This window comes from Pipistrellus kuhlii, unplaced genomic scaffold (genome assembly GCF_014108245.1).
Source record: "Pipistrellus kuhlii isolate mPipKuh1 unplaced genomic scaffold, mPipKuh1.p scaffold_m20_p_7, whole genome shotgun sequence".
Classification (NCBI taxonomy): Eukaryota; Metazoa; Chordata; class Mammalia; order Chiroptera; family Vespertilionidae; genus Pipistrellus; species Pipistrellus kuhlii.
Window position 1 is genome coordinate 4,722,695 of NW_023425573.1, and position 22,550 is coordinate 4,745,244.

The following is a 22,550-nucleotide window of genomic DNA, read 5'->3' on the forward strand; positions in this document are numbered from 1 at the left end:
GAAAGAGTGGGTTTTGAGGCCCACAGTTTATAATATGTTGATTTTGCAGTGCCACAATCAACATATTACCAAGTGAAGATGTCTAATAGTGAGCTATATACACAGTTCTAGTTGTCCAGGAAGAGAGTTGTGCCATAAAGATTTGGGATGCAGTAATAAATGATAACTATTTTATGTTTTATGGCACCTCTCCCAGCCCTCTACTGCACCCAGAGTCCCCAAACCTGGAGCGTGTGTGTGTGTGTAACTAAAATGAGTTACAGTATAAAAAAAAGAGTAGATAATGGAACCCTGGGAAACATCAACATTTAAAGGGTATTTGAGGGAAATTATATTTAAAAGCACACACGAATGTGTTAGTTTGGGTTTTCTAAGAAGTGGACTTAGATGTGCAAGGGATTTACCTGGGAAAACATTTGTGAAGGATAGAAGGGAGAATGAGCAGTAGAAAGGGAGAGATTTCACACTAAGATGTGGACCTGACACCTGGAAAAGGGAGAGGGAAGGAAGGATTGGATAAGAAGAGGCTTATGTTGCACTACGTTTCTCAAAAATGTTTGACCAGACCAAGAGACGGTCCTTAAGCAAAGGTTATCTTCTGGATGAGTCCTGTGAAGGCAGAAATGGGGTGGACATGAGTCCCCCTGCCATGCTCCACCATTCACAGAGAACAGCCCAGTGGAGTATGAACTTGGCCCAAATGTGTTGATGAATCAAAGGGTTGTCAGTCATCTTGGCTTCCTCCTGAAGCAACGTTTCTGGAAGATATGAGAGGAAAGAGCTTAAAAATATGAGAGAAACCAGAAAGAATGGTAGTACTGAAGCCAAAAAAAAAAAAAAAAGAGAGAGAGTGAGAGAGAGAGGAGATTGCATAGATTATACAACTATAAAGGGAAATAATGGATAAATCATCTTAAAACTGAAAATTTGAATCTGAGACTTTCTTACTGTGAAATCTGTAGTTAACAGTCATGTGCAAAATGTGCGTAATTGGAGACAACATTAATACTGGAGAAAACAGAGTTGTGCGGAAGATGACGGATTAGCTTTCAAGTTTAGAACCATTTGTAATTTTCAAATATGCGCTTTAAGTTGAATTGAAATATTTTATACTTGAGTTTCCTAATAGAGTTAATTAATCACTTCTGATTTCATTGCAAACACGGCACCAACAAGAAACAAACATAGTCACGGTGCAAGTAGAAATCAAGTTCTATCACTCCTATGTGGCTAGTGATAAGAAAGGGATTTTCCCCCTAAAATTTAATTCTTATGTCTTATAACCACAACTGTTCAATTGTTATATTTCCTTTCTTTGGTGAGTTTAAAGTTTGAACCTTTTTCTATGATCTCAATAGACTTATTCTTGAAAAAATACTGAGTCCACATTTCAAAATTCTTACCTGGATGCATTTAACTGTCAACCAGTGGCCCAGAAAGAAGCAAGGGTCCATTTTTAGGAATACTTAGGTTTGTGTCTATCACATGCATAGAACAACCAAACTGTGGAGTTAAATAAAGGAGGGCAATAAGGGAGTGGGGAAAATCCCAATTTATTGCAGGTCACTTCTGACCTACCAAGCTGAGTGATGCCTTCCTTGATTGCTCTCCCCACTTCCCCACCCCCCGCTGCCCATCTGCCCAGGCTTAGAGTGTGATTGCTCCTATAAGAAGGGAGACATGTTGGGGGAGGGTTGTGTGGAGAGTCCAAGAAGGAAACTCCAGGAAATGAAGTGGGTAAATCCTGGAGTGGGAAAAGAGAGGAGATAAAGCAAAGTACTATCAGTTCCATAAGGGTGTACACTTTGCCTGTATTTGTTATTTGTTTTTATCACCAGCACCTTGAGAACCTATTGATATAATAGAAATCAACAATTTGTAATTCTAATGTTAAAAACGAAATGCATTTTGTTCTCAAATGGATTTATATTTTGAATCTAATTTCTGCAACCAGCTCAGACTGTAAAGGAGAGGAATGCACTCCTTCCTGTAGTTTCCCCACAGAGTCTAGTCCTGCTCTGGGCACAGGTAGGATGTTTAAGAACTATTTGATGGACTTGAACTGTGGCACAGTTTTAAAGTGATTTAACCTCTGAAATGTTTAGTTTGTATAATGTGACCACCATTGATATCCCCTTTTGTTTCTGGATCATCAAGATGGTTTCCTGAATTTTGAGGAGAAAGGCTTTCTTTTGCAATTCTCAGTGTCTAATAGTTTCAACACTTTTTTTGTTGTTGCAATTGTACGTGAAAGGGGCTGGTCTAGGATCATCTTATTGAAATCAAAACTTCCTCATAAGAACCTAACTGCATATATCAGCCAACTAAGCTGAACAGATTGTTCCATATAAAATAGCTATTTACTGAAAAACATTCAAGAACAGGATAGGGGTAGGACCGTACATCCAACACAATCAGACCTCTGGTCAGCATCCACTCCACTGGTTTATACGAATCTGCTCTTAAAATCACCAATTTGACAGAATCATATTTACATTAAAATTTTTTTCTGAATATATTGATTTTTAAGTACTGAAAGAATAATATAATTAATATCTAATTAGAGAATACTTTTCAAAGATAATTCAACTTTACAGTGATCTTCTATTCCATTTTTCTAAAGCCTGGAGTGGTGCGTGTGCATGTGTATGTACACACATACACAAATAGGGAAACATATGCCATATAATTGTATTACATATATATCACACATATATATATGTGTATATATATATATGCATAAAATGTATAGATACATAGACACACAGCATAAAATCATAATGAATTTGCAAAATAGAAACCAGGCTTTCAAATCTTAGCAAATATGGTTTAGCATATAGATTGTTTTTAGCTTGTTTTTGTTTTTGACATTGGCAGAGCTTCAATATATTGAAGCTAAAATAATTATTTTTGCTACTGTTGTGAAATGTATGAAATTGGCATGCTTTCAGGGTCATCTATGATGATGGAAACAGTTGGAGTCATTAAGCCTTGGTGTGTTTACTAAAGTGTTTACAGATCAAGGTGATTTTGTTTTCAGCTGAATTCAGGTATATCTCTAGGGGTGGCATCAGTAATCCATCTGAATTGTCCATTATTGCTAACGCACAAATGAGAGTAAGAGACAGGGAATTAAAATTATAATTAGAGCAACAGTGAGGAATAATTTGAGACAGAAGGAATGTATAAGTTTAAGGCCAAAATTTTCCTTTTAGAAAGACATTTAGATTTTCAAAGATATCATATAGGTGGTATATTGTGTATTTCTTCAAGATGATCAGGAATTCCCCCATTTAGTTCTTATTAGACATTTCCATAGTCATCAAATTGAACCATAGTCAGCCAGGAGTGCAGATTGGAGTTACTTATAGACTTCCACGTTAAATTAAAGTAAAAAGAAAAGCTGCAAAGTGAGTAATCTTTATAACTTTAAAAAATATATTTTATTAATTTTCTACAGAGAGGAAGGGAGAGGGACAGAGTTAGAAACATAGATGAGAGAGAATGATTGATCAGCTGCCTCCTGCACAGCCCGTACTGAGGATGTGCCCGCAACCAAGGTACATACCCTTGACCAGAATTGAACAATGCTCCATCCACTGAACCAAATCAGTCAGGGCTTTGTAACTTTTTTAAGGTAAAGAAACTTGTTTTCTACCACTGTATAAAAAGAATTTTTTAATCTAATTGTCTTCAAAAATACTTTTGAATGGTTATTATTTCTCTCTTAAGCTGGTTGTAGCACTGGTTTATATGCAAGGAGTTTGAAAGATCTCTCACTAGGGGAAATAGAAGTAAGATTTGTGAAGGAGACCACTAAAAAGGGAGGGTGTTGATAGATTTAGGAATGTGGAACAGAAGTACAAGGTGAAGAGAAGGCTTCTGGGATAATGTGGAAAGTTCCCCCTCTTCCCTGTGACACCAGAAATGACTAAGGCTGTATGACAGATGAGTTGGCCTCTCAGAGGAAAATGAGGGTTGAAAGCGCACCATATATTTTTTCCAGATGGGTGTCAATTGAGCTTTCTAGATGCTGGCATATCAGGGAAAGCAGGACATTTAACAAGGCTCCCACCAAATCTAATGAGAAACTCAGATACTGAGAGAGGAAAATATGCCTGGTAAACACAGCAGATTAAATACATCTCTACCCTTTCTCAAGACACCATTAAAACACTAGTAAACAGGGGAAACAGGTAAGAATCCTTTAAAATGAGGCAATAAGAGCAGACAGGAAATTGGAACTAATTTTAAAAAATATTTTTAAAATTTATTTTTAGAGAGAAAGGAAAGGAGGGGGTAGAACTATAGAAACATTGAAGAGAGGGAAACAGAGAAGGTGCCTCCTGCATGCCCCCTACTGGTGATCAAGCCTACAACCCGGGGCATGTGCCTTGACTGGGAATCAAGCCAGTGACCTGTTGGTCCATGGGCCACACAGGCAGGATAGGGACTAACTTTTTGAAGCAAGATACTAGAAATATGCAGAGGATAACGTTTAATGCCAGTGACTGCAAGGAGGACACCAAGGGAGAAGCAAACCTGAGCATGATGTCAAATTTCAGAAAAACTCAAGACTCCGAGGCACCTTTTAATGCTGACATTCTGTGTGAGGCGTGAGGCCGAGAATGGGGTTTGTTAGTTTGTCTCTATGAAGATCCTGTTCATCCAGGCAATTGCAGGTGTCTGGGGAGCATTTAGTCATTGCAGCACTGAGGCCCCAGGCCCAGAAGCGCTGGTTTATGTTAGTCTGAATGGCATCCAGGTATGAATACATCTTAAAAGCTCCTGAGATGACTCTGGCATACAGCCAGGAGTCAGAACCTCTGTTCCCACAATAAATTACCCATTGCTCAGACAGGGAAACAGGCTATAATTTAGGGACCTTACCGAAGGTTTTCCATAGAACAGCACCGAGCTAGAATGAAAGGCAGTTCACTCTCTCTACCTTTTCCTTGCATTGCTGTCCTGCCTCCAGCCCTGCCTGTTAGAGGCCATCTGTCTGAACCTCCAGATCAGGCATCTTCAAACTATGGCCCGCGGGCCACATGCGGCCCGCAGAGGAGTCTGATCCGGCCCGCCAGGTTTTTTGGGCAGTGAGCGCAGCCGAGGTGTTACAGTAGGAATTAGTAGTTCATATAGTCCGGCCCTCCAGCTCTCTGAGGGACCATGATCTGGCCCCCACTTTAAAAAGTTTGAGGACCACTGCTCCAGATAGTGCAAGAAAAACCATGCAGAAGAGGATTTTGTAGCTCAGAAGCTGTTTATATCTGAAGAAAAAAATCACACCACTTTCATGCACTATTGAATGACAATCCCGAAAATATGTTTCTCTTATTTACACATGACGCTTTGCCCCGCGAGGAAAATAAACCCTTCACCAGAGAGAAACTATGTGGGCAGCCAAGGAGCTGGACACCTGTTGCTGTTGCTTCCACACTCAGAAGCTGCATTTAAAATTGAGAATGTGGCATTTCATGAGAGCAATTTTGATCTAAAACAATAGTGCCCTGAAAAGAGCATGCCACCCCTCAGAACGGAGGCAAATGAGGATCTAGAATCCTTGCAGGTTGCTTTGTCCATGTTCGTTTGAGTGTTCAAGCTCCACTGGCAAACAAATAAACAGGAATGCGGAGAGCTTAAACAAGATGAGATTGTGGTACCGCCCCAAGGAGCATGCTGGTCAGGGACAGGTCAGCAGGGATGGGGTTGGAAAGCAATGGAAAGCATCTGCAACAACTTGAGCTGTGCTTCATGACCGGCCAAGGAGGGTTAAGCCCTGACATCTGGGATGGAGGGCAGTGCGCCATGCAGCCGCCAGGCTGAGAGCTCTCTGGAAGCCTGCAGCACATGGGGCTGGGCTCAACAAGGACTCCGTCCAGTTCTGCAGCTGTCTATCACAGCGGGCGCTGACAAATCCCACTCCTGCATTCATTCACAGCAATAAATATCTATTGCATGTTTACTGAGCACGCTGGTAGCAAGACTGACTTTGCACCCAGTCTGATTATAGAATAGGGGTGTCGAACTCAATCAGAGAAGGGGCCAAAATCTAAAATCCAGCCTAAATCGCGGGCCGAATGGTTTACTGAACAGTCATAAACTGTCATTGTGATGGAAACGCAGCGGAGTGCAGTGATGACAGCGCAGTGCGGGCCACAGTGCAAGGCCTGGCGGGACGGATTTGGCCCGCGGGCCTTGTGTTTGACACATGTGTAATATAGAACATCGTCCAATTTAGACAATATGCATAAAGAACACTACAGCCTTCTTCCCTGCTTGAAGACTAAAAGGCCTCCAAGCCTGCTATCACCCAGGGTTCTCTGGGGTTGAAGGGAAACCTACTGAAGACACAGAGGGAAAGAGTCTTTTGAGAGAAGAGGACTTTGGCCCTGCATACACCCAGGGTGTGATAGCAGCGATGGCTCTCCGCTAGAGTAGAGAGTTGAATAAGGTGGCAAGAGGTGTTCACACTCATCAAGTTTCGTTTTGATGGAAACCACCCGAATGCCATCCCTCAGAATGGAGGCAAACGAGGATCTAGAATCCTTGCAGGTTGTATAGAGTTGACCGAGGCTGTATAGAGTCAGAGAGGACAGGTGTGCCGTCCTAAGTGTGGTTTCAGGGACCATCCAACAGTGTTTCCACAAGCACTGATCCAGGAGAGCTAATGGAGTTGAAGAGGGAGAGCCATGCTAGGTAGAACCCCCTGTGGGCAATGGAAGCGAGGCCATCAAACACACACACACACACAGACATACACACACCAGTTAAATCAAAGCCTTCTCTCCTATGGGATCCCAGTGTTTTTTCTCTTCTAGTTTGTGCCTACAGCTGTGAGGAATACAAAAGACTTTTCCTATTAACTAAAAATGACCTTCCCCTGTTAGACTGTACCTGTGAGGAAGAGAGAATCTGCCTGGCTGGACACATAGATTTTTGTCATATCTTGATTGCCAATGTCAAATTAAAAACATGAACAACAACAAAAAAGAATCATTTCCTAAGAGTGGAAATGAGATGGAAAGAAATGAAATATTTCAATTTTTAAAGACCAAACTGCCTTGATTTGGTAAGTTGTGTGTGCCTGTGTGCGCTCACATTGTTACACACAGGCTTTCTCTATGCTCATTGTACAAGAGGAGCCAAACGAGAAGAGCTGGAAAGCAGGGCAGCAACTAACAAAACGTAATGGAAAAGGCACCCTTCTGGCTAGGCAAAATGGAAAAAGTGTGCTTCTGTCTCCAGGGGGACCACAGCCCTGCGACAGGGCTAATGGATTGGAGATTTCAACCCTCACTCAATCTCTACTTGCTCTGCAGGTGCTTTTGTGTAGGGCACAGCCTGCATAATCTTACTGGTTTACCCTCCCGGAGCGAAAACACACAGTTTTCCTTTCTGTCTTCTTTAAATTATCTTATAGGGGTTGGGAGAGAAAACATTGCTTGAGAAATTCTCCTACTCCAAGGGATGACATAGTTAAATATGGTTGTAAGCCAAAGACTCTGAACCTTAGACTCCGAGTGCCCCTGAAATGCAATATCTTTTGCATAAGCACATCTGTGTTTTTCCAGGGACAGAAAGTTTACAAATGTGTCAGTGACCCCAAAAAGTGAAGCCGTAGGCCAAAGCGTGGTGGAATTCATTAGTTAGGAACATTCACACAAAGGAATAATTTAACTTTTAAAAGATGCCCCTAGATTATCCAAATAAATATCTGATGGGTTAAGGTCTGAATTCACAAATATTGCTTGAATTTTAAGAAATATAATTTTAGGGAATGATTTTATTTTAAATGGTAAGTGTAAGTAGGTGTTTATAGTATAAAATTTTATTCTCAGAAGTCAAACAAATGGACTTCACAAGTTAGCCTGGAGGCCCAGGTTGGGTAGCTCTGTGGGTTAGAGCATCACGCCATGGTTGCGGGTTTGATCCCCAATCAGGGCACATAGAAGAATCAACCAATGAACCATAAATAAGTGGAACAACAAATCTCTCTCAATAAAAAATGAGCTTTATTTATTAGCCTTAAAATGACAATTTGCTTTACATAAATATTACATACTTTCTATTCATATGAATATATTTTCCAAAAGAATTAACACTGTATATTTTCTAGAATTAATTTTCTCAAGATGGTAAAAAATAAAAAGACAGAGTCTGAGAGAAAACATACAAAACTCCCTCTGGTTTTCCTTAGAAGTTTTCTTTTAAAAAATATTTTTATTGATTTCAGAAAGGAAAGGAGAGGGCAAGAGAGAGAGAGAAACCTCAACAATGAGAGAAAATCATAAATCAGCTGCCTCCTGCACACCCTAAACTGGGAACTGAGCCTGCAACCTGGGCATGTGTCCTGATTGAGAGCTGAACCATGACCTTCTGGTTCATAGGTCAATGCTCAACCATTGAGCCACGCCAACCCAGTAATTTTTTTTTTTTTAATTTGTCTTCATTGTTGAAAGTAATACAGATATATCCCCATTGATCCCTCCAGTCTGGCCCTGCCCTCTCCTTAGAAGTTTTCTGATGAAGATCTCTGTTTTCTTCAATTTTTATGCAGATTAGAATTGTAATCTTCTGATGACACACTCTCCTCCTTTCTCCCAGTTTGTTTATTTTCTAATATTAGAATTATAAAATTAATCTGTGTCTACTTCAAAGCATGTCCTTGAAGTAATTGTTAGGAACCAAGAACTCTTTAAAGATTCCTTTGGGGTGGAATCCATAACTTGAAAACACAGGAACAGAAGCCAGCTGGGCAGTCCCAGGCGTGGGTGTGTTGGGTCGGATGCTTTTTGGACACTGACTCCTCCGTATTCCCCTGTTCTCCTTTGTGACTTCAGCCCATTGTGGGCTTCTATCAGCTATCCTGACTTCTCTTCCTGACACAGGCACAATGGCAATCTCTTCTGGTCTTAATCCCCTTTTGATGCCTTGACCTTAAATAAGTGTATTTTCTTTATAGCTATGGTAATCTACTTTTGGTTTCCACTCAACTTCATATGTTGCTAAGAAGTCATATCTTCTCTGAAAGCCCCTCTTGATCCAACCTCAGGTCTATTCTACTACATTCCAGAAATACCCATTTCCGGATTCAGATACTTGTGTCCAACGAGGCAATTTTTCCTTTAGAAGAGAAATGCCTAAGAAATAAAATGGAGTAACACCAAGGTTAAGATTTAGATGAAATGGGCCTTATGAAACAACAACAACAACAACAAAAAAAAAACTAGTCAGTGATAAAATTCGTGATTGTCAGTTTTATAAAATTGAGCACTGTTCTTGCATCTCTCTTTCTACCTTTAGAATTTATTAATGTTCCTGTGAAAATGGAAGCCTAAGCCCTCTCACCAGTGCTTGGGCTATAACCTTAAATAGCAGCATATTGAGTGTCAGGGTAAGCCACGGATATGGCAGAGCTCAAAGTGAGGAAAACAAGGGAGATATCAAGTATGACACATAGAAAGAGCACGGATTTTTAGAACCTGGATTTAGAATATGGATTCAAAGTTATTTGATCCCCACTGGATGCATGCATATTGGCAGGTGATTTTTGACTCTTTTTCGGTGATTCTTCCCCAGAAAGTAATTCTGTGGAATAAATTCAAGAATAACATTCTTTTGAGATGTTGGTTCATCCTTCATTTTGAATTACAAATCAAACAAGTCACGTTGTTATCTGTGTCTTTTGATGGAACATTGTGAGCAGTGCTAGAGTATTTAAGGATAGTCAATTGCCTTTGATGAATATAATTCATCATGAGTTATTCCAAAATTCAAAAGGCACTTGTTACTCAATCACTATCACTTTATTCCTTTTCTTTTTTGATCCATTAGTTTTTAAATTCAAAGACATTTCTGCGATTTGTTTTTAAATAGTGGGTTGTGCTTAGAAAAATCAATTTGTGAACATTTTATGAGGATGAATGTAAGTAAATAGAACTTGTTCATTATAAAAATAATTGGACTGAGTTATATTATAATTAGTAGGTGATTCCACACCATATTACACAACAATGGTTCTGCAATTGGTTATCAAAAATGCATTTTTACCTTATTATTTATAGCTGAAAAATTATGTACATACTCTGAGACTTAAATAACTGAACCAAGAATAAAAAAGTGAAAAGATCAAAAGCTGCTTTTCTGATAAATCAAGTGGTTTCCATAATTTAAAACCAATATATAAAATAAATTTTAAACTAATTTTAAATTTAAAAAAATATTTGGAAAAAACAAGTTTTTTTCTATAATAGTATCTTTAGTTTACACTGATAATTTAATAATTTCTCTTGCTACTAGGAAAAGTAGTTTGATATATATATAGGCATATATTTAGGAGAGCACACTCTAAATTTTTCTCTTGGGTAAACAAAATGTTTTGGGTTTTTTGTTTGTTTTCAGAAGGTAAAATATTTTTGATAGTACTCTCTACTGGACAATTATAGAACAAATCATCCTCACACTTTTTTATTAGAAAATGTCAGATTACACATTTTTGATGTTCTCAATAGTTAGCCGCTAGATTTCTCCTAAGAACTTTATTTTCTCAATGTTATTTCCTTTTATTGCATTAACATGGGTGCCTCTTACATATTAAGAAAACATTGATCATCCTTAGAAAATTAAGTTTCCCCGTGGTCACAAATGACTTGTGGATGTGGGGAAAGAAAGCTCATTGATCTCAAATCTAATAACCCTGTGTGCGCAGACAGAAGCCTTATGAATCCTATTTATTTATAGGTTTCTATTAAGGTGGCTCAGCTCATAGGACTCAAAGGTACTGGTTTTATCATTATGACTATGCCTTTGAAGCCAATAAAAAAATACCAAGAGCAGAGTATGAATAAAATCAGTTTTACTTAGGCCTATATCCATTCAATTACATTATCCCATTAGAATCATTCGGTTCTTCAAATTTCAATGAAACCTTACTTCCTGGGTGTTTTTACCCACATTTTAAGTCAGTTTCCCTACAGTTTTGTTTTGCCAACCACTAATTAAAATTACAGTCTCATTTTATTCAATATCCACTTCTCATTAAAATCAAAACCATGAAATGATCTTAGGAACTGTAAAATCAACCAAAACCATCTGAAGACTAACATTCATTTATGATAATGTCTGAATAGCATTTGAATTAATTATTTAATCAATTTAGAGAGAGAGTTTCTGTTCTAACATATTTAAAATATAAGTCTTAAAAATGTATTTACTTCATAGTGTGTTCTTCATAATCTAATATTTCAGTGTTGGGGTGAGGTACATTTAGCTGACAGAAGCCTGCTACCAAATAGGGATAGCTACCAGAAGAGGGACTGAACAGTCAGCTTATTCCTCTGACATTTGGCTGACTGGCACCGTAGAGACATGGTCAGAAAATAAATGGTCCCCATTGTGCGCTAATTATCTAGCAGTCTTCTTTCCAATGATGTTCAGTTTGGGGAAGCTAAACAAGACCCCTGGGGTACATTTCACAGCAAAGGAACATTCTCACCCAAATAATAGTTTGGGATCTGTCCTCACATCTTTCTTCCTTTTGTGACCCAATCCTTTCCGTTTTAACACTCAGGCTGAAGGCTTCACCTTAAAATTGATGCTTTGCTTATTTCTCTATTGCCTTTCTTTTGCTGCCATAATTCTTCACTTGTGGGGAAATAAAACTCAACACGTTCAGACCCCTGTGCAGCGCTGACAATGAGGTGGATGTAATCTGCAGTTCAGACAAGGTCTGTGTTCACATACAAATCTCCACTGGACCGCCAAGATGCATTTCCCCCAGTGACAGCACTGGAGCTGAGATGGAACATATGGCAATCAGCTGTTTTCCAGACAAGGGGCATATTTCTTTGAGAAATAAACATTTATGTGCTAACATTTAGAAGTTAATGTTAATAGGACTATTGCATGTAAACTATCTAAATCACTATGTAAATGTAGAGAATAACCTCCCCCCCACATAATTATAAATCCAGACAGCTGAGCGCAAATATATTGTCAAATTATAAAGAGGCAATACCATTAGATTAAAAAAAAATAAATAAAAGATAGGTTCTGTATTAGAAATATATATTGTATCCTACATTGAGATATATTGTATCCTACATTGAGCATAAAGAGGATTTGAGGCATAAATAGAATCCTATATAATAAAAGCCTATTATGCAAATTGACCGAATAGTGGAAAGACTGGTCGCTATGAAGTGCACTGACCACCAAGGGGCAGATGCTCAACACAGGAGCTGCCCCCTGGTGGTCAGTGCATTTCCACATGGGGAGCACTGCTCAGCCAGAAGCCAGGCTCATGGCTGGTGAGACTCCACAGCAGCGCTAAGGACTGAATGGTAAGGAGCAGTGAGCAGGTGAGTGGTAAGAAGTGAGAGGTCCTGGACTGGGAGAGGGTGCAGGCCAGGCTGAGAGGTCCTCCCCCTTAATGCACAAATTTCATGCACCAGGCCTCAAGTTTATATCATAATTATTTTTCCTTGTCTATCAACTAAACCAGTCCTTTAAGAAGTTCATGCTGTCAAGAGAAGTTTCTAGGCTACTGTCAGCAAGCATCTGGCAGCATCAGTCTCTGGTTCTGAGCTAGTGGCAGACATGGCTAATCAATCATGGCACTCTTTCTTGTTGAGTCCAAATTCAGCCTTAGGTACCGTTACAAGTTCCAAATCCATTACTCGTTAGAATAGCCGCCTGAAGAGTGGTGTTTCAAAGGATTGTATTTGCCATTTCAGTTTTGGGTGGCTCTTTGGGTTGAAACAGTTGAAGATCACTGATATAAAACAAAATGGCTCAAAGTATACAAAATAGTCAAATTTCAGTATCATGCCCACTTAAAGAGACTGATTTACACATGTCAACCATCCAACAGTGGCTTCCAAAATTACAACTGCCAATGGTAATAGGATTAAAACTCTTCTCCCTTGTCATCACCTACTTATTTCACATCCTTTTCATCATCAAATCTCCTAAAACAAGTTTCCTCTATTTTTCATTTATAGTCCCTCAGATCTACACCTTAACTTTCTTCCATTTGATTTCCATCCCCACCAATCTATTGAATTTTCCTTACTTATTTTAACAATTGCTTCTACGTAACTAAATCCAGCAGATAATTTTAAATCTTTATTTTCAAGCAGCCATCAGAACTGCTGACTACTCTCTTCTTCTTCGACCTTCTCTCTCCTTAATATTCATCGCAACACACATTACTAAATTTCTTCTTTCCTTGTCCTCGGTTTCTTGACACCTCTTAAACCAGCAACCACATTTTAACTGTTGCTTTTTAGGGCTCTGCTCAAAGCTTATTTTCTTTTCAAGGGGTTGTCTCTATTCAGTAAAGCAGATTCATTGTCTAGCCTGGGACACATTCAGGCACACTTTATTCCTCTATCCTGATACATCTTCCACCTTTCCATCATTTAGGTATCTCTGACCCATCTTTTAGGACTCAGATTATATGTTTATTCTGATGACAGTTACCTCTCTGAACATTTTCAATTTAGAATGCTTTGGTATGTTTATTATGTTATAAGTGGTAACTTCAACAACATCTGAGGAGCTTGCATGTTATTGAAATGATTTTCCAGAAGTAATGTGTATTGGCTTGTCTCATTATTTTATTGAATGTGCAAAAAGTGTTAGTAATAGCAACACTTTAATTTGATGAAATGATCATTTATGTTCACTAGGGAATATTGTAGACAAAAAAGCAGCAAAACATTGTCATATACCTAGGATAAATAATTGGACTTTTTTGAGTGTGCAATACCGACTCCTTTAGTGTGTATATTATGTCTAATGGAGATTGTGAAAGTGATTTAGAATTGCTTTTAAAAACATTAATTTTTTTTACGTTAGCAAAGATATTTTGCTTTAAAATAAGTTGTGATTTTTTGTTTTTCACTATAAAATAACAGAAGTTAAACATTTATGCATGTATTATAAAATATTTTAAATAGAAATATTAACCAGCTCTCATGTATTTAGCTATGTCACATAACATAGTCAAAATAAGATTAAATACAGTCAATCACCTCACTTACAGATATTACATTATTAACAAACCTCAATATAGAAATAAGAAAAGGAGGAGGAAAGTATAATAGTATGATCTTAATAATTACTGCCATATTTAAAAAGTATTTATTATTGGCCAGGAGTGTGCTCCCTGTCTTGCATGCATCATCTCATTATTCATCACTGCAGTCCTATTAGCAGTCCCGGCACCTTTCCCCTTCACCCGCAGTAAATAAAGAGTCTAATGTAAAATACTGCGCTTGCTGTTAGGGCTTTAAGAAAACCCTCCATCTTCTCCGCTTGTCATTAGGTTGCCACACAAAACCCTCCGACAGAGACAGTCTCAAGTCACCACTGCCTGTATTGTAGATTCTGCTAGCAGCCCCACTTTGCAGAGTGGGAGACCGAGTCTAAGGAGATGAATTATCCAAGGCCATACATGCAGGGAATGTGAGAGACGATGCTGGGGTCACCCACTGCACAGTCACTTTTTTCCGCCTACTGTTTCTTCCATGTATGCTAGTCCTTCCCTTTCTTCTTCCTGCTGCAGAGGGGATTGTTGGGGAAAGTTTGCCTTTGGTTAATAAAATCATTCATTCATCTCATCCATCCTACAAAAAAGCTGCTCCTCTCAGTGCTGTTTTTGTAATTCAGGCTTCCTTTTCTATTCCTTCTCGGAAAGCTATGAAAGCAGCCTACTGTAGCCTCTGGAGTGTTTCTAGACTAGCATTCTCCCAACATCAGTTTGCCCCATCCTGAAAGCAGGTGACAGGCGACATAAGACAGGTGACAGGTGCTCCCAGCAAACAGAAGAAGGGGCAGTATAGTGACCCAAAATAAAATCCACTTTTAATTCTGTGTATGTGTGTGTGTGTGTGTGTGTGTCTGCTTCCTATACTTTATTTAAATGGATTGTGAGGTTAGACTAGCAAAATCTCAATGTATAAATGCTTTAAGACAACCCCACTTGTTAAAATGAGAGCTTATTTGCAGAGGATATTGTGTAACTTTATACCTCGTTTCCCCGAAAATAAGACAGTGTCTTATATTAATTTTTTCTCCCAAAGTTGCGCTAGGTCTTTTTTTCAGGAGATGTCTTATCTTTCCATGCACTAGGTCTTATTTTCGAAGGATGTCTTATTTTCGTGGAAACACGGTAGGTCTAAACCATAATTAGTTTACATGTTCCTTCAGAATTATGAGATTATTCTATTGATAATTCATTTAGAAAATGTAATCCTTTTACGTTTTATCAGCGATCATTACAAAACAATAGTAAGTCCTTCATTCCGAAGAGTGGCAGATTTTTGATGATCTGGTTGTCTATAAAAACTAATAATACATAAGATAAAAATGCCGAAACTGGTTTGGCTCAGTGGTAGAGCGTCCGTCTGCGGACTGAAGGGTCCCAGGTTCGATTCCGGTCAAGGGCATGTACATTGGTTGCGGGCACATCCCAGTTTGGCGGGGGGGAGGGGCGGTGCAATAGGCGGCTGGTCGATGTTTCTCTCTCATCGACGTTTCTGGCTCTCTCTCTCTCTCTCTTCCTCTCTGTAAAAATCAATAAAATATATATATTTAAAATGAAGCCCCTTAGTCTACCTTTTACACTGCTCCAAAAAAATGATTATGATTCCATCCTATATAATAAAGAGCTAATATGCCAGTTAGACTGAATAGCAGAATGACCCAACGACCTTCCAGGTGACCATCCAAATGACCTTTTGGATGAAGCCTCTTGCACAAATTTTGTACTTTGTGCCTCTACTATGTAAATATTAATATTAAAGCAGCATCTGTTGTAGCAGTCAAGATTCCACCAGAGACGTAAAGCTAATAGGATGACTATATGATTTATTATAGAGAGTTGGCTGACATTCTTATGGGGGTTGTCCAAACAAGTCTGTGTATGCAGGACAGACAGTAAAGATGGGAAGATAATGAGCACAATGGAACCTACACAACAGGCAGACTTTTTTTTTTTTTTTCCTTCTCTTCCAGGAAACCTCGGTCCTGATTTTAACCTTCTAATAGATACAGTTGGGTACACCCAGACTACCCAAAGTAATTTCCCTTAAGAGTCACCTGATTATGGGGTTTATGTCTCCAAAACGCCTCCACGGCAATCCCTACATCAGTGTTTGATTGAGTAACTGGGGGATTAGAGCCTTGCCAAGTTGCCACCTCAATAAAGCCATCACACCTGTGAATTCCCTGCTTCCTTAAGAGCTATCACTGTCAAACCTGAAGCTCTCTCTGAGCGCCTGCCTGTTCATATGCTTCTGCTTTCCCTTAGAGAACTATCATATTGAACCACCATGTTAGGTTTTTAAAAGTATTCTCCTGCTTTTGAAGTGATGCTGTGTATTTATTTCAAGTATGCTGGTTTTCACTTTCCATATTTCTAAGACCATTTTGGTGTGAATAGCTGTTGTCAATATATATATATATATATATATATATATATATATATATATATATATATATATAGTGAATGACAGAGGAAATGAGAAGGAAAGAGAGGAAGAGGGAAAAAGAGAAACATCAATGATGAGAATCACTGATCAGCTGCCTCCTGCACGCCCCCCACTGGGGATCAAGCCTACAACCCAGGCATGTGCCCTTGCTTGGAATCAAACCTGGGACCCTTCAGTCCGCAGGCCAATGCTCTACCCACTGAGTCAAACTGAATAGGTCTGTTGTCATACATTTTTAATGCTAGGTGTTATTGGATTATTTTACTGCATCAACATTTATTTATCTACTAGTGACCCAGCACCTGGATTCATGCACATTGAAAGGAAATTAATTAGAAGGTGGCCAACAGGGTGGGGCTGGGCGAGATGGTCTGGACACACCCTGGAGCCAACCTCCCACAGTCCCTCCCCTGCCAGCTGCACCTGGGGCAGTGCCCTGGCTCAAAGTGCGTCTGCAGAATGAGTGGGGTCCTTCAGCCTGGCCTGCGGGATCAGGCCAAAATCAGCTCTCTGACATCCCTCAGGGGTCCCAGATTTTGAGAGGGTAGTTCTCAGGTGATGCCCCCCCAGAATTGGGCTCCCTCCTCTCTGGTTCCTGAGTGCATCACCCGATAACTGCCATGGACAAGTCACTGCAGTTTGGCAGCTCCTGTGTTGTGTCTGCTCCCTGGTGGTGGTCAGTGTGTGTCATAGTTACTGGTTGGATGATTGGATGGTCACTTAGCCATATATATATATATATATATATATATATATATATATATATATATTCCTATTTATGGTTATTTTATTTGTTCAGAGTTATTTACTAGTCAAAAAAAAATGTAGAAGCTTTTCTACATATCTACTTTTTTACATATTTAAGGGTTTCTCTGACTAACCACTTAGGATTGGGTCCCTTAGGTCTTATATTGCAAACAAGGGTTGAACTTTAAAGATATTTATACAGTGGTAATATCAATTCACTTTTCTTCCTTCAGTATAAAAATATAGATCTTTATCATCACATAGTTTTATCAGGCTATATTAGTTCCTTACTGCTGCTATGAAAATTACCACAACTTAATGGCATAAGCAACACAAATTTATTCTCCTAGGATTCTAGAGACCACAATTAAAATGTTTATTTCTCTAAGCTAAAGTCAAGGTGTCAGCAGGGCCGATTGCTTCTGGGTGCTCTGAGTGGAAAATACACTTCCCTGACTCTTTAGCTTCTAGTGGATGCCTGTGTTCCATGGTTTGTGGCCCCTTTGTCCAGGGGGCCACAGAGTAGGTATATGCTTTCATTTGCAAGATACTATCAAGTCATTTGTCAAAGTGGTTACAATATTGTAGATTTGTGCAATTCACAAACAATTGATGTAAATGAGTTTAAATATTTTTAATTTCTTAATTATTCTATATAATAAAAGCCTAATATACTAAGTGTCCGGTCATCCGGTCATCCATTCAACCAATCAAAGTGTAATATGCTAATGATATGCTAAGGCTGCTCAACCACTCACTATGACGTGCACCGACCAACTAGGGGCAGACAGTCGACCTATTAAATAGTCGCTATGATGTACACTGACCACCAGGGGGCAGTTTAGGTTAGGTTGCTGCTGGGGTCTGGCTGATAGGGACTGCACAAGATGGGCCGGACATGCCCTGGAGCCCTCCTGTGGTTCCTCCCTGGCTGGCCAACCTCCCGTGTCCCTCTGGCCCTGGTCTTGTCCTGGTGGGGTGCCTCAGCTCTCACAATAGGGACCCCTCAGGCGATGTTGGAGAGCCAGTTTTGACCTGATCTTGCTCAACACAGGAGCTGCCCCCTGGTGGTCAGTGCACTACCACAGGGGGAGCACCCCTCAGCCAGAAACTGGGCTCACAGCTGGCAAATGCAGCAGCAGTGGTGGGAGCCTTTCCCACCTCTGACACAGAGCTAAGGGTGTCAGCCTGACGGCTTAGGCTCGCTCCCTGAATTCTGCGCACCCGGCCTCTAGTTTTAAGAAATTTAAGCTTCTAATCTTCTTGAGTTGGTTGTAATAAGTTATAACTATCTCAGAATCACTAATGTTATTGCCATAAAATTTTATAATAGTGTCTTTTTAAAATTTTATTATGGTAAGAAAACTTAAATTTTAACTATGCAATGCGTTATTGTTGACTATAGTTCAATATTTTACAGCAGATCTCTAGAACTTATTTTTCCATTTCACTGGAACTTTATGCCTCTTGATTAATAAGTTCCTACTTACCTTTTCCCTCAGATCCTGGGAACAACCACTCCAGCCTTTGATTTCACGAATTTGACTATTTTTAGATGACCTCATAAAGGTAAGCTAATATGCTTGGCCATTCTTGTTTTAGTTTGTGGTTTTTGTCATTTGGAAACTTAGCAGAACTGTTTATGAGTTGTTAGCTCATGAAACAATTTTTATGTTATTTCAAATAATATTGTTTTAGATCATATCTATTCTTGTATTAATGATTCAGACTTTGCAATACATAGACATGAAAGTTAATCTCATCTCTATAATTTACAGTTTGTATTTTGAAGCAAATTTTGAGTAATAAGTTTTATTTTGCTTATGATTAAGGAAGAATAATTATCTTAAAGCCATTGTATTCATGGTGTTCAAATTATACCAGGCAATAAGTAAAATAGTAAAAAATCAAGGATGTTATTATAGTTTATAGATTTATTATTTGCTTGTGTTTAAATTTAAGTTGTTGAAAACTAACTGAATACTTCTAATTCAAAGAGTTGAAGAAAAAAAAAGAAACAAGGCAATAAAAACCAACAACCAATAAGTAAACCCAAAGCCTTAACTCTAAGTGAATATACCACCTACTAGGGTGTAAAACATTTGCAAATTATGTGTGGAAATTTAAAACAAGTTTCCCTGAAATTTGAAGAACAAAAATATATTTTGATTTTGAAAGGCTGTCTAGAAGTTCAAAAGTGTTATATTCACTCGCTTTAGGAAGGAATTGAATAAGTTTTTGTGCTTTCTTTTAAAAGTCAACTTGTACAGGGAAATTACACCTTCCTTTTAGTCACCAACATCTCTGATTGTGATCAAGAAAACAGGCCCACTATTGTCAGGGTCAGAAATAATTAGCAGCTTGCTGCAAGCCTTTTCCTGATAAAGGCCCTAAATTCCACAGAAAGAACATCTTGAAACAAGGCAATAAAAACCAACAAAGATAGAGAAGCCAGACTGGAAATATCTAACAACTTACAGTTGGGTGTTTGGAAATTGGTCCTTATTCCTAACGCAAAGATAAATGCTAGGTTAAACTTGCAGGCCTAACACTAGTCCCTAATTCTTTCAGTTAGGCTCCTATGTATCAAACTGTTTTGAAAGGTAAAATATACCATAAATAAACCATTACATACTATTTTTTGTTTGGTATAATACTAAGAACTTAAATTGTTTTGCTTCATTTTTGTATAGAAATCCTAAAGGTACTACTCCTTTATTTAAAAAAAGAAGGCCATTTCAGCTAGCCAGGTGAAAATATAGAGCTTAAATGCAGTAACCAGAAACAAAAGCAATACAAGAAAACAAAACTCACCTTTGTCCTATACGCATAGCATAGTCAGATTCAAAATATAGAGAATAAAGCAAGATTTTTGCTTACTGACTGAACCATATTGTAGTTATTTAATTTGCTTGTTATGTTATGATTTTTTCAGAGCTAAAAAAATAAAATTTAATAGCAAACCTAACACCTGTTTTCAATGAGGTGAAACAGGACTTACTTTGTTTATATGTTTTTAAAATTTATACAAAGCTACTCAATGGAAAATAGTAGAGCTTTTTTTGGAGGGCAGTTTGACAATTTATATCAAGAATCTTACATTTATGCTTAGACCCTTGTTCTAATAACTTCAAAGTTTTTAATCTGAAAAAATATCAAAAATTAATTAAAAGTTGTTTATTTAGAGTTTTATTTAGAAAGAATATAGAGAAATATTAGATATATTACATATAGATTTGACACAGTGCAATACTTTGAAGTATATATCTAAAATTATTTAAGGTCAAGGGTATATAAACAAAAAAGAAAACTAATTTTCAAAAGTTTATATATACATGTTATAAGATCACTCACATTCATACATATACACAAAAACATAATAAAAGACTGGGAAAATGCAACATGGTTTTCAAAATGCTGAGGTCTAAGAGGAAAAACTTAGAAACCATTTAAAATTTTTTTCTGCATTTCCGAAAAAGTCTATGACAAATATGTGTGGTAACTTTAATTACAACTTTAATTTTAAGTATGAAAAAATACAAGTTCTCTAAGCATTAATTTTAAAAGTCCCTGTCACATCTCTTGGATTGATATACTGAAAAGGACTAAGTGGTCATAGGTAAGCCACTTAACCATCCTGTAACTTAGTTTGCTAATTTGTTCAATGAGCCACCTGTTGCTCTTTGGAGAGAAACTAAATAAATCTTGGTCCACAAACTTGGATGTGCAGTAAATATATTTTCTTTTCTTCTATATTGATTTACCTTTCAATTTCAAATACTTTGGGGTTTCAGAAAAAAAACAACAGCCCAGCAGAATAACATGTCTCAGTAGACAAGGTGCTTTTCACATAGCATCAAAGTATTGGCAGAAGGGGAACATTTTGGTGCTGAAGACATTCATGATGGAACCCAGTATCTCATGGTCACTTGTCCACCTAAGTTGTCATGGACACAAGTCTTACTGATTTCTATTTTCTTCAACCTTTCCCTCCATTCATCCCTTGGTCCAGGATTATTTTTTCTTCTGAAAATAGTATAAGTATGGTACTTAGGAACCAGTCAACACTTGGTTAGCACCCCAACTCTGTCACTAAATGGCTGTATGACATTTAATAAATTACATAACCTCTCAATGCCTCAGTTTCCACATCCACAAAATGGAGATGATTATAGTGCCTATTGCATCAATTTCATAGGATTACTGAAAGTATTGCAGGAGTTCAGCTGTAAACTGTCTTTTCATTATGAGGATTTATACATTTTTCTAAAAGTTGTATTTTTCCTTTGAAGAACAGGCTAATGATATGATGTAGGCTTTGCTGTTGAAGTTGGCAAGTGAAGAAGAGAGGGGAAAGCTGTGTATGGCTAAACATTAAAGTGTTAGAGAGCATACAATTAGCAATACCCTGACCCAAGTTATGAAGGATTGTGAAACAGTAGAAATACAGAATTTTTAATAAAATTTAAAATATGCATACTCAACACCAAATAAATCAATGCTGGGTTATTCTAGCTCTCATAGCCTGAAGGCACGTGTTACCAACCGTACAGAATTTGCTTGGATAGAGCAATAAAGTGGAATTCAAATAATATCAAACTCTCCAATTAGCCAGTAAGAGTCAGATATGAGTTTCTCTAGTTTTAATGATTCCACTATAGACTAAAACTCCAAATAAAGTGAACCTTGAGGATTATGTTACAGAACTGAAAAAAAATCACCCTCTGATGTTAAAGTTAATAAATATGAAAGATGACATTTCTCATTTCAATGAACAGGTTTACTTAAGAGGTTTAGAATAGAGGTGCTATTGAGATTGGAATATTTCTAAATTCCAATCAAGAAAGCGAGGGTTTCTCATAAATCAAAAACCTTTTCATTGTACATCATCTTACCTATGGCCTAAAGTACATTCCTTCTAATAGTCAATTGACAGATTCAGCTCAGGTCAAATTCTTCATTCTCTAGAAATTATTTTCTAAGTCTCAAGTGTTTTTGGTTTTTGTCTTTTCTCTTGTGAATCTATAGTACCATATGTCCTAGAGATTGTAGTAATTATCATTGGAAATAAGAAGTGTTTGTATATTAACTTTTCTTTCCCCTGAACTGTTAACCTTTCTGAAAGCCAGCAGTGGCTATTTTTGTTTCTGTCAATGCCCAAGATGTCAAGCAATAAGAGTTTTCTCAATGAATCTTGAATAGACATACAAATTGCTCCCAAGCATAGTCACATTGACAAAGGACTGCCCTGAGATCAGGTGTATACCAGAAAAGAAAGAAGAAAAAAAAGGTAGATATTTTCAA